The 13,463-nt window shown below is 43.1% G+C and overlaps 1 protein-coding gene across 1 annotated transcript in view; it reads right to left on the bottom strand.

Moving 5' to 3' along the window:
- The window catches only part of LOC144669295 (serine/threonine-protein phosphatase 6 regulatory subunit 3-like), a 99,714-nt gene extending 88,339 nt beyond the window's left edge, over window positions 1-11,375 (bottom strand). Inside the window, exon 1 of the mRNA XM_078531639.1 lies at window positions 11,249-11,375. The gene's annotated coding sequence lies outside the window, so the exon portion shown is untranslated. The remainder of the gene's footprint in view (window positions 1-11,248) is intronic.
- Window positions 11,376-13,463: the final 2,088 nt, after the last annotated feature.

Raw genomic sequence — 13,463 nt, 5'->3', positions numbered from 1 at the left:
CGATTATTATAGGCTCTCAACAGTACCAGACAAGACTTTATCTACAGAATCGCAAACTGAAAGCATTAGGTAGAATAAAGAATAAATATATATATAGATAGATTAATATAGAAATAAATATCCAGTCCAGTATTTATACTATACACCTGTCTCCAAGCATAGTATAAATGTTCCAATAAGATTCAAACTACATTCTCATTCTTCCACCACAGGTCAGAATATAAAAGGATGCTTTGACCGACCCTGGCTCAATATGCCACCTTCAGAGTTCAGTTGCTCTGTGCTCCCCAAAACCTAGATGAAAGTTTGGGAGGCAAGTGCAATACTTTCTCAAGTTTTCTTCTGGTCCCCAGGAGGTCTTGTGGCGCAGTGGGTAATGTCCCTGCCCGACCCAGCAGCTCTGGGTTCGAGTTCCACCTAAGGGTTTGATGGCCAAGGAAGGTACCTTCATGATGTGGCCAAATAGATTAATTACCAAGCTGTAAATCCTCCCAATACATCTATGGCAGGCGGCGAGAGTGGGAGAGTCTCCTGATCAGCCATGCTCGATGCGGAGTGGTACTCCTCAAGCTATAGTCTCTGGCGACAGGCTGGTGAGCTGTTCCAGGAAAAGCTAGCTCTGGAAACAGACATAAGCATATGCTTTGTCTGCCTCAGACACCATTAAGTGTGGGAAAGGTCTAAGTCTTGATTCTCCTCTCCACCACACACATTTTCTCCCTTAACCACATCTCTCCTGAAAGTGGTGGTTCACATAGCGATATAGAGGCGGCTGTACTCTTCCGCTAATTATCATTCATCATCAGCGAGCATACATTATGAATTTCAAATAGGGGAGGAGAGAAAGGAAAAGTGAGCGGAGAAGGGGTGAATTAACAGTCAAAATTCTACTCTCACCTTACATCCAAACACGTGCATTTCCATCAGGGTCACTGAACAACAACCAAGCAGAAATCGGAGTGGTTAACAAGCCCTCCGCCCAACAACAATATTTGCCTGAGGAATGCCATGGACAAGAACATCAATTTGTGGCTACTTGATGGAGCCACAGCACATGTGAATAGCAGGGCTCTATCATTTATTTTACAGGCTCACTGCAGTATTAGGCGAGCTTTTAAAGAAGGAACCACAGACTATAAAAAAAAGCGCAGAGTAAAAATGGGTTAGTAGTACTGCAGACAACAGGTGTACATGATCACTTATTTACCTCTCCTTAACACAGGGAAAGAGAAAATCCATGGAAGCCTATTTTGTATCAAAATCTATTTTTGCAAGCATTTCACCTAAGCTGAAAATCAGCAGGAAGTAAACCGCTCCTAAATGCTGTTTGTATGTCATGTGGCAACAATGGCCCTTTCTCTCTGTGTCCTTGTTCAAAATCTTCACTTTTTACTTTAATTACCTCCTCCTAAGTCCGCCTTCAAACACAACTAGGAGGTGTCAGCTGTGGCTCAGTTCATAGCACCCTCGGCTTTGAATCAGAGGGTTGTGGGTTCATGTCCCACTCCCGGAAACCAAGAACTGTGATTGTACTCGAAAGAGTTGCAATCTGTGACTGTTGATAACTCGAAAGAGTTTCAAACACAAATACTGAGCTTCTTTACAACCCTCGCCCACCCACTTCAATTAACACCTTGTTCGTCCACTCCAGTCCCTTTCCAGTCCAATCACTTCTTTGGCAAAAAATCTGTTCACCTATTAACAGGACAGCAAAACTTCTCAAAACAACATTCAAACACTCAAGAGTCACGGCGTGTGAGTTGATCCATAACACTGCTCTCACACAGTTCATAACAATTTCAAGAATGGGAGCTACTGCCCCCAAACAATTTCTTCTTATTCAGGTGCCAAGTTTTACAGCATCAGCAATCATAGCTCTCCAACTTTCACACTCCTTGAACGCAGCTAACATCTTGCGTTCTCAGAATCTTGTACCTGCTCTGTTTTGCGAGCTGTCAGTGTATTTTCTCCTTTGTTTCCCTCTTGCTCTGCTACCCTCAATTTTCCCAGTCACTACCAGGTGTTTTGGTTTCTCTCCCCTAAATACATGCTCAAAGAACTTAGCTGTCTCTTGGTGATTATCTGCAAACATTCTTCCCATGTGTCTGCTTTCCCCAAAACTTCCTCATTAGTTATGTGTTGTCCTCATCATACATATCAGAAACATTTTACAGCACCTTACCTCAGCTCAAGCCCTCTGTAACATAAGGGTATGAGTACTGACATAGGCTGAATATGTTTGGTTAGCATCTGCAGGCACTTGAAGCTATGAGACAAGGATTTTGAAACTAATAGAAAATTACACAGGAAGCCAAACAGAAACCTGGGTGATGGAAGTGCAAGGGGTTAAATGGATAAGGCGAGAGTAAGGCAGTCTGAACATGAAGCTGGGTGGCTTTCTAGAAGAACCTTGCAGAAGCTATAACCCCTACCTTTGTCACCTGGAGTTCAGAGTCCCATCAACAACAGAGGGAAGGGCAAATGTAGAGGATGTTTCAATGCTGGAATGCAGCAGTGATGGAACTGACATGGGGAAGAAAATTAAGTTTCAAAAAACAATCTATCAAGGTTTGGTCCCATTGGATTTGATCCAAGAGCAACTGGGGACGTTAAAAATAAGAGGATCCACATGTAGAAGCTGATGGGATCTCAAAAGTATAACTTCCATTTTGCTGGAAATTTTGACTTATCAAAGAGAGAGAGTCAAGCAAGTCTTGGCAGCAAGAGGTGACAAACTGGTAAAACTAGGTGTTGTCAACATATATATGGAGCCTGACCTTATGCATTCAACTGATGTCATTATAGGGCAGATAATGAAAAGGAAAGGACCAAGGATTTATCCCTGGGGACAACCCTTAGGATAACCCATCAAAAGCTATTTAATGCTTTGGTACAAGTATGAATGGACCCAATGGTGAGTTATCTCATGAAAGTAGGTTGTGAAGAAGACATTGAAGGAGACTAGAATGATCAATGGTACCAAAGCAACAAAGAGATCAAGTAGGATAAGGGGATTAAAGATAACCATGGGGATCAAAGATAAGGCCACTAGTGACTTTAACCAGAGCAGTCTTTGTGTTGTGAGACAATGCTGCCGAATTCCAAACAGGGAGCACTGGGAGGGTTAGGCACGTAGTTGCAAGGCAACAATAGTTCTGACACTTTGGACAGCAAGGGGATATTTTGGATAAAATAATTGGAGAGGGTGGTTTAAGATTGGTTTGAAATTAGTTGCTTTGATAGAAGTAGGGATGTTGCTAAAGATAAATTGATATCACCACAGGAGCAGGGAGAGAAAGGCTAGATAGCAGGATTATAATCACTAAAATTAGATTGATGAGAGCAACAAGAGGCGAGCAAACAGAGGCAGAATAGGGTGGAAGGTGGTTAGATTCGGGGAGTGGATGCAGATATACAGCTATCTCTGTCCTTGATTTTGAATACTAACAAAGTCACAAGTCTCCAATTTAGAATGTAAGAAAGGGTAGTGAGGAGAGAGGATCAGGGAGATGGGTACTGGAGAATCTCAGTTTACAACTGGTAGTGCAACAAGAAAATGTGGGAATGGACAGCATTGATTCTCAACAAGAAATAATTGTAAGAGTTATAAGGCTCTGCGATGCTGAGAAAATCAATGCCCTTCCATAGATGCTGCGATGATAGAGGACATAATTAGCCAAGAAAGCACTCATTTCAAGGAAAATGCAAAGGAAGTGGTGACAACTTTGCTTTGTCTGAGGGGTGGAACATGGTGGAAGGAGACATAAGGGACACTGGATACAAGCAATAAGTAAAACTAACAAAGATCAAACCACACATCGTCATTAGCGGAAGCTGAAAGGAAAACGTTTGTTTGTGTCAACTCTGCCACAATCCAATGTAGACAGCTTGAGTGATAGCTCACTCCACAGGTAAAAACCATATTTTATCAAAGTTCTATAAATAGGGAGTTGGCATCATTCCTTTCAAGAAATTTGACCAGACCAATCTATAGCAAACATTACTCACTCACAAACACCATGCAGATGTCAAATATATGAGCAACCAAATTTTTTAGCCACTCAGGCAATTTTTTCCTGAGCTCTCTGAGATTTCTATATTAAGCGTGAATGCCCAGACAAGAAAGCAGCCGTGCAATAACTCCCAGGCCTCCGTTCAAGACAATTTCCTGCAGCTGATGAAAACAAGAAAAGTCAGGGTCCATTCAATCCTCTGATGCTGGACACTCATAATACACTAATTCTTCCATTCTGCTTGTGAATAACCACGGTATTATTACCCATGAGTTAGATTATCCCAAATATTTATCGCTGGGAGACAATTTTCCCGTTAACTCCTTCAAAATTCAATTCACTAATTTCAATGTATTCCTTTCCATCATACTGAAGTAATATCTGACTCTACATCATTTAATATTTTAGGTACATCAATGGGTCTGCTTAATTAACTTTGCTCTCCATTGTGAAGCTTAAGCTTCTCTGACCTTAACTCGTAATTCACTGAGTTTCCACCCGAGATCTGTACTGTTGCTCTTCTCTCTATCTTTTTAATGTAACTTTATGTTCTGTGGGTATTACCACTGAACTGCAGTCTAAGCATGGTTGGCCAATGCACTGTATAACTGCTATCGCTCCTGACCAATCATTTCTTTCAAGCTTTTTAAATTGGTTCACCACATTTGTCTTGAAATTGAAGATGTCGTGTCCATGGTTACTCCCAGCTTCCTCTTTAACTCTGTATGTGTCAATTCCATGTCATACATTTGTTTGCTTGTGCCTTATCTCTTAACTCTTATCTCTGTGGAATACGTCTCATTGTTCAGTGTTAAAGTAGTTTGTCCAGTTCAATAAACAATTGAAATTTCTTTGCAAATTTTATGCTGTATTCTTCTTCCTGGAAAAGTCACTTCTCTAAAGTTGTATCATCAGTACACCTAACCAGCTCAGCATATATGCAGCAACCACTCCCATTCTGCCATCTCCAGAGGAAAAGTGTCTAAGCTCAGTTCAATACCTCCACCAACAGATCTGCGCAGACAACTCTCATTGTGTGGGGGTAAACTGCAGGGCCAAACAGCTAAGCAGCTCAGAAAGCACATGTACTTTAATACAGTTACCAATTCTGGCAATGTGCCTTACAACAGCAGTGCACCGTGCCAAGAATGTTCTACTTTAGATATAGTGGATGTTGCAAGAAGTGCACGATTACATATTGTTACCAGGGTGATTTTTTTGCAACATTTCATAAACAAAACGAGCAGGGGTGAAATTGCTCAGAATTTGAGGAACCAGTGGCAGGACTCTGAAGCAGGTAAGGAAAGATTTATTTCAGCTGATTTTCTCCCTTGCTCTTTAAAAGTGCCAAAGCTTGCCAGAGTATAGTCACCCTCTGGTATCTCGCCCAAGTCTTTATGCACATAAGGTTATTCAACCATGTCGAATCACAGGCTCATTCAATGCAAACACATGCACCCTTTCACTAAGAACCACTGGGCAGCAGGTAGGCAAAAGAACCCAGTCTGATTTTCCCCTCACTTGCCAGAGGTGCTGATGCCAGTTATGCCATCCTAGTTGCCATACATTCAGAGATCAGATAACTCAGTATAGGCCGAGAGCCAAACCTGGGATCTTCACGCCTGTATGGCTCAAGTTAAAAGGTGCTATTAACTGTGCAGCAGGGAGAGCCCAGCTTTAGGACTACATGCACCACCCTACAAAGCTACACACCTAAATGTTCCTTAAGCAACTCCCTCCAGCAACGGCTAAGAACAGATGTAACGTAACATGGTGTTTGGCAAGTCAGTATAGAAACAAACTCTGCCATGGGGCATTTGGGCTCAGATTCACAGCTACAGTTCCTTGGGCATGATGAGTTTCCAGCTTATATTTCTCCTTTCTCCTAACTATGCTTCAGTTCTGCCAAAGGGTCGTGAAGGCTCGAAACGTTAACTGATTTCTTCTCCACCGATGCTGCCAGACCTGCTGAGTTTTTCCAGGTAATTCTGTTTTTGTTATGAGTTTCCTACCTTGGCTTGGCTGCCAGTGAAAGCAGAAGGGAAATGTAAAAATAATAGAGGTGACAGAAAAGGCCCAAAGACCAGGGAAAAACCAACTGAGGGGAGTTTGGATAATTTCTTTTTACACACACAAAAGATTAGAGTGCTGTAGAGTAAATTACCAAAGAAATCCCCTGAATTGGTATAAACAGGTTTAGGGGACATTCAGACCAGGGATTAAATGGTCTATTAGATGGAAGGTGGGTGGGGTTGACATTTTTCCAGACGGGGTGGGTTTTGTAGGTCTTATCTTTTCTTCTTATAAATTCACGTGAGCTTAAGTAACAGAGCCGGGCAGTCATTTTCCTAAGGTATACTGGGACGGAGAGCAAAGAAAGCCAGGGGAGGAAGCCGTTGCAGTTTCGGCATCACTCCACTTATAATTCAGATTACCACTCAGCTATTTTTAGTTCTTCCCTGTAAGATTTCAGATCAAAGCAGTTGCTTCTTCATTCAGCTGGCATTGTTGCAGAAGATATAACCAGGTCACCGTAAATTAGTTAAACAGTAACAACACGCCTTAACCGCTTCTCCCTAGATTAAAGGGAGTCACTGAGGTAAATTAGGGGATAGTGGACCCTCAATACAATATTCCCACCAACCCCTCTCCAGAGGGAGGAAAGACAGACAGTGGGTCAATCACTCTTTCCTCAGCCAATTGGTCATCCTTTGTGTGTTTATAAAGTGTCAGCAACTGTACAAGACATCACAGCCAAACCAATTATGCCCTTCCAACATCCAGATGTGCACTTTCCACAGCGATCAGCAGGGGAATCTATTTTAAATTCTGAGGTCAAATGCAACAATCAGCTGAAAGCTAGCATCTTGTATGTACCTGTTACCCATTTGATCAGTCTGGTACAAGAATTCAAGTTGAGCAATGGGACCATTAGGTCGTCACTATAACCAGCATTGAGAGCGCCCAATAATTATAAATAATCCACCATATAAAATCGAATTAGCCACATTGAAAAACTTTCCTTAGTGAATCAGACCAATCCAATTTAGGATACAGAACACACTGACTGAATTATATACATTTTCCAAAGTAACAGTGTTATTTTGTCTGACATTGTTGTAGCCATTAAAATAAGAGTTAGGGCCCGATTAAGGGAGCTTTCCCCGTCAATTCTCTGTAATGGAGATTCCAGTGAATCAGGAGCAGGCCTTAAGCTGACTCTCTTCAAAGCTGCAAAGTTGAACTTCAGAAACCACACCCGGGCCAAACTGAGCTTTTAATTGGCGCACTATTGCTGTCCACAAATAAAACTTTTGCCCCACCACAACCTCATCTCCGTCTCCCTGATCAATGTAGATATGCACGTGGCTGCCTTGTCCACATCAACAGAGCGCCACAGGTAAAGAAACATCTTAGTCATTGGCATTTTATAGTTCATACTTCCTGGTTAAACTCAGCATCACACACAGACACGCACCTTTGTCACTCTGAGAATGTCAGCTCAGCTGAAATATACTTGTCAAACAATAGATGGAATATTTTCTACCAGGTGACTCAGCTAACTGATAAAGACTTTATCTTTCTCATTACAAGTCAACAAATACGTCACAAATGACCAACTACGTACCATGGCCGAAACTGTACCAGCTCAAACAAGATGGATGAACGTTTATACAGCCCGGATCAAATCTCTTCAATCTTCGCGCACTGTTTTATTGTACATTGACTACACGTACGTAGGCAAACTTGGTAGACATTCTGTGGCAGCAACGGGCCACCAGCAGTAACAACATAAACAACCAGTTAATGTGTTTATTGTGATGCTGATTAAATAAGAATATGTTTGCTCAAAAATTGCCACTGAATTAACATCTACTGGACAAACAGATATAACATCGGTTTGAAGTTTCAACTGAAGAACAGTATCTCAGACAACACAGTACTCCCTCAGTACCCGTCATCAGCCTGCATCAGGAACGTCCGAGTCTTTCTGTAGATGCACACCCTGAAGCCTCTCAGGCCATAAGCAAAGTTGAAAGATATCTTCCCATGCATTTGCATTTGGTTTCCAACACAAAATGCTTTTGACATTCTTTTTGCTGCATACTATGACACGATAATGGAGAGACAGAAAACAATTCTGAAGTGCTTCAAATAATCTGTCACACTACATCACTCAAGTCCAAATGACTTGCCTCACTGCAAAGCTTCATCGCTATATAGAACACATGATTCAGTATGGTATGGTGTTTTCTCCCCTCTTTCCTCAGTAACTTCCTCCCAAGATATTGAATTCTTGCAAGGAAACATTCCTATGGACCTTAGTGCCCTCCAGTAGCATAGCTAAATAACTTGCGTGCCTAGAAAGTGAGTACTGTGCCAAGCTATCCATCTAAGGTAGCTTGTAGCTCCCTTTCCCGCTGCCCCCATGTAAGACTAATTGATTAAGAGACAGGGAATTGATCTCAGACCTTCCCCGTTCAGCTCCTCAGGAATCCTCTTATCTGCTGCAGGTGACCTGGAGGGATATCAATGTTGCTGTCACTTCTGTGCTACCCTTTTCACGTGAGCCTGCTGGGGCCACAACTGCCAAGCCTGAACCTATTCCATGTATAAACACAGTTTCCAGCAGGAATTACTGAATAGTGACTAAGATAGGGAACATAAACTATATACCAGCACTCGTATGCAGTTATATACCATTACCCTCACACTACCGTCACTAAATAAACCAGATTCTATTCCACTGAACAATCAATCAAAGCCCAGCAATCAAAGAAAATTACACTTTCAAGACTACACCTTTTAAATTACATTAGTTATAAAGAGGCTATGAACTGCCTCCTCAGCAGCTTGACATATGACAGAAAAGCTTACAACATATGAGGAAGGTCTTTCGTCCCCATTGATAAATGTTTGGAATACTCTGCTGGGTAAAGCAGCATAGACAAAAGACGTTTAGCTTATTCAAGATCCAACCAGATTTCAGGATGGAAGAGCTAATGTACTAGAAGGGTGAGTTTTAATGGACTGAAAGGCCTTTTCCGATTGTTAACTTTTCACATGTTCTTTCTGCCCCAGAGTTTTTATCTCTCCCATTATCCTAGAATGGGTGCAGCGCAGGAGGCCATTCAGTCCATCATGTCTCTGCCAGCTTTCTACAAGGCCAACTCAGCTAGTCCCACACTGCACCACCACCAGCCACCCACCCCCTGCCTTTTCCCCATAGTCCTGCAATTTTTTTTCTCTTCATATAATTATCCAATTCCATTTTTGAAATACAAGATTGAAACTGTCTCATCCACACCCTCAGTCAGTGCAGTGCAGATCCTAACCACTCACTGTGTAAAAATGATTTTCCTCATGTCGCCATTGGTACTTCTGCCAATCACCTTATAATTGTGCGCCCTGGTTCTTGATCCTACCACCTATGGGAAGTTTCTCCCTATCTACTGTCAAAAATCATGATTTTGCACACCTCTATCAAATTTCTTCTCAACCTTCTCTTCTCCAAGAACAGTCCCAGTTTGTCCAATCTATCCATATAACATCCACGTCCCTGGAATCATTCTTGTAAATCCTTTCTGCATCCTCTCTAATGCCTTCACAAGCAATACGCAAGTTGAGACTAACCTCTACTGAGGTGGAATTCCACAGACACCAGTTACTCTCGAGTACCTCATCCAACTGTTCATTCTGTATATAAATCTGGACATAAACTATTGGCAATTTATTTAACCTTGGACTGCATCACAGCCTAACCTGATCCCCTTCTCAACCAACATCCACACAGCCAACTAAACTGGATAGGGCCACTGAATAGCCATCAAGAACAGGATCCCAGGTATACTGAGGCCAATCTTTAGAATTCCTACCACTGACTTCACGGATCGAGCTAACAATAAGAAAATTTAAGGCATAGTAGGGGGCCATTCAGCCCATCATGTCTATACCAGCTGAAAAAGTGCTTTCCAGCCTAATCCAACTTTCCAGGTCTTTGTCCATCGCCCTGTGCGTTACAGGACTTCAAGTGCATCTACAAGTATTCTTATTAATTGCAAGGTGGGTTTCTGCCTCTACTGCCCTTTCAGGCAGTAGTTCCAGACCCCACCACCCACTGGGTAAAGAAAAACTCAAACTCTGTCTAACCCTTCTACCAATTACTTTAAATTTATACCCCTAAGGGAAACAGATGTATCCTATCCACTATCTAGGCCCCTAACTTTATACACCTCAGTTAAATCTTCCCTCTGATCCACCTGATTTTCCACAGGCGATTATTCCTTTTGGAGTGCAAAGGTTTTTATTACACAAGGACCTCAGCAATCTGTTTTCTTTAATCTCACTGGCATGGTCAGCATTTGTTGCTCATCCCTAATTTCCTTGAACTGAGTAGCTTGCTTGGCCATTTCAGAGGGCAGTTAAGAGTCAACCACATTACTGTGGGTCTCGAGTCACATGTAGGCCTTCCCTGTAGATTTCCTTCCCTGAAGGACATTAGTGAACTAGGTGGAGATTTTTTTTAACAAGTTCATCGCCAATCCAATCACCATTGTTGATGAGTTTGCAATTCCAGATTTTATGACTTGAAATTAAAATTTCACCAGCTGTCATGGTGGAATCTGAACCAGTGTCCCCAGAGCCTGGGCCTCTGGATTACCAGTCCAGTACGTCACCACTATGCCAACAGCAACCCTGCACAGCTCAGCAATTCAACGAAACATTGTGTTGTGTTTCTAAGTGCATCATACAGTGATTTTTATACCTGAAAGGAAAATGCTTCTCCTTTCCTCCAACCCAGTTAATGCTGCAACAGGAATAGGCACACAGCTGAAGTCAGAAAGCGATAGCAAAAGTATCCACGGGCTGACCAGATACTACTGAAGTTTTCCACAGGAGTGAAGGGGTCAGGGTTGCCAACTCTGGATGGACATATTTCCTGGAAGCTTAATCACATGGCCTTCCAACCTTCAGCCAGAAAAGAAGCCTTGCCCACCACCCCACATCTCCAATATTTTTTTTAAATCACTAAGAAACTTAGCTATTGAAATAAATCACAGAATTCTTTACAAGTCCCATTGATTGATTTTTTTTTTCTCTCTCTCTCTCTCTCCTGGGTTCCTCTTAGCAGAGTCCCGGAGATTTATCTTTCGTTCCTGGGAGACTCCAGTTCAGCCCTGGAGGGTTGGCAACCCCGGATAACTAACAAAAGTTATGCGAGGGCAGAGACTTACTTTTAAATGCGGGTGAGCGGGTAGATTCCCACCGCCAGACGGTAACGGAGGTGCTGCTGGTTGGATGGAGATGGCGAAATGCGAAGCAATCGGCCGCCGAGAAGCTGCATTGGGCGCCTGTCTGATGACCCCCCCCCCCACCCACCCCCCAACCAACCCCCAAAAACCGGCAACCACCAAATCCGCTCTCAAACTCCCGCCACCCCTCCCCCCGCCCCCAACCCCCCCCACCCAATCCTCCTCCTGCCCGGCTTACCCCCTCACCTGGCCCGGCCCCGCTCTCCAGGAAAGCCCGGGGACTGACCTATTTCCGCTAGGCCTCGGGGAAGCAAGTTTTATTTTTGGTTGGTGCTGGGGGCTGAAAGGAGAGGAGAGGAGGGTGGGGGGGGGAGAGGAGGAGTTGGGGAAGAGGGAGCAAAGTTGAGGGGGAGTCGGAAAAGGCGGTCTAAATGTCCTGTCTTCACTCTCCTCACCCCCCCTCCTCAAACACACTCACACACCACCACCTCCTCCTCCTCCTCCTTCAGGCTCCGTGTCCGCCTCTCGCCCGCCCGTCCGTCCGTCCGTTGCTATTTACAATCGCTCACTCGCTCCGGCTCCCTCCACACAACATGTCCGCCCGACCCGGTCCTCCAACATCCCTCCATGCACCGCGCCACCCCCCCCACCCCCACAAGCGGGGGCGGGGCCTGGGCCTGACCAGACCATCTTACGCCCTCCGCACCCTCGTTAGCAGCAGCAGCAGCAACATTTGGCTCTCTTTTCATCTTGGGTCCCGGAAGAAATGCGGTTGCCAACCCTTCCAGGATTGGCCTGGAGTCTCCAGGAGTTTCTCCTTTATCCTTTCAAATGCATCCCATGAAAGAATACAATTTTTAAAAAAATGTCTAAACAGTGATTTATAAATATAAATATATACACACACACAAATATATATATTAAACATATATGAAGAGTTTAGAATTTTTAAAATATTTGTGCATGAGATGTGGGCATCACTGGCAAGTTTATCATCCAAACCTAATGTCCCTGACAAGGCCAGCATTTGTTGCCCATCCCTAATTAGCTTGCTCAGAGGGCATTTAAGAGTCAACCACCTTGCTGTGGGTCTGGAGACAGCAGATTTCCTTCCCTAACCAGACGGTTTTTTTTTTAATGACAATTGGCAATGGTTTCTTGGTCATCATCAGACTTTTAATTCCAGGTTTCTATTGAATTCAAATTCCACCGTCTGCCAGGGTGGGATTTGAACCTGGGTCCCCAGAGAATTACCCTGGCTCTCTGGATTACCAGTCCAGTGACTACACCACTGCCACCACCTCCCCCACACATGTAAGCATAAATATACAAAATATAAATATATAAACACAAATATATATATTAAACATATATGGAAAGTTTATAAACATAAATATATAAAATATAAATATATATAAACAAAAGCATATTAAACATATATTTAATATATGAAGGGCATATACTTTTCTATTATATTCATCGGATGACCAGCATTTATCATCCAAACCTAACGTCCCTGGCAGGCCAGCATTTGTTGCCCATCCCTAATTACCCTTGAACTGAGTGGCTTGCTAGGCTATCCCAGAGGCCAGTTAAGAGTCAACCACATTGCTGTGGGTGTGGAATCACATGTCGGACAGACTGGGTAAGGATGGCAGATCTTCTTCCCTAAAGGGCATTAATGAACCAGATGGAGTTTTCGCTTTATACCCCAGGTTTGTTCATTAAGTTCCACCAGCTTCCATGGTGGGCTTTAAACCCACATCCCCAGCACATTAACCTGGGTCTGCCAATTTACGAGGTCAGTGACATTACCATGACACCATCATCTCCTTGAAGATCAATTAGCCAAAACACTGCTGTGTGCAACCCTGGAGAAAAAGCATCGGAACATTTAAAAAAGATTTTTAAAATAATTTTCTTTGAACATTTCTCTTTACCAGATATAAAAATATAAAAAATTGGGGGAAAGGCTGTTTCGCTGACAGCCAGGCATCATCCAGTTGGGTCTTTATTGCTTTCCAATTGGCGTAGGAAGGCAATGCATCAGAAGAGTGGATGAGTGGGCCGATTAATGGCTGGAGCGTGGAGGAGAGTCATGTGATGAAACCTCCAGAAATACATTTGATAAAAGCAAAATACTGTGGATGCTGGAAATCTAGAACAAAAATACCTGGAAAAAATACATTTGATCTCA

The sequence above is a fragment of the Cetorhinus maximus genome, chromosome 29 (assembly GCF_964194155.1).
Source record: "Cetorhinus maximus chromosome 29, sCetMax3.hap1.1, whole genome shotgun sequence".
In the NCBI taxonomy this organism is placed as follows: domain Eukaryota; kingdom Metazoa; phylum Chordata; class Chondrichthyes; order Lamniformes; family Cetorhinidae; genus Cetorhinus; species Cetorhinus maximus.
This window is presented reverse-complemented; position numbering and strand designations above follow the sequence as displayed.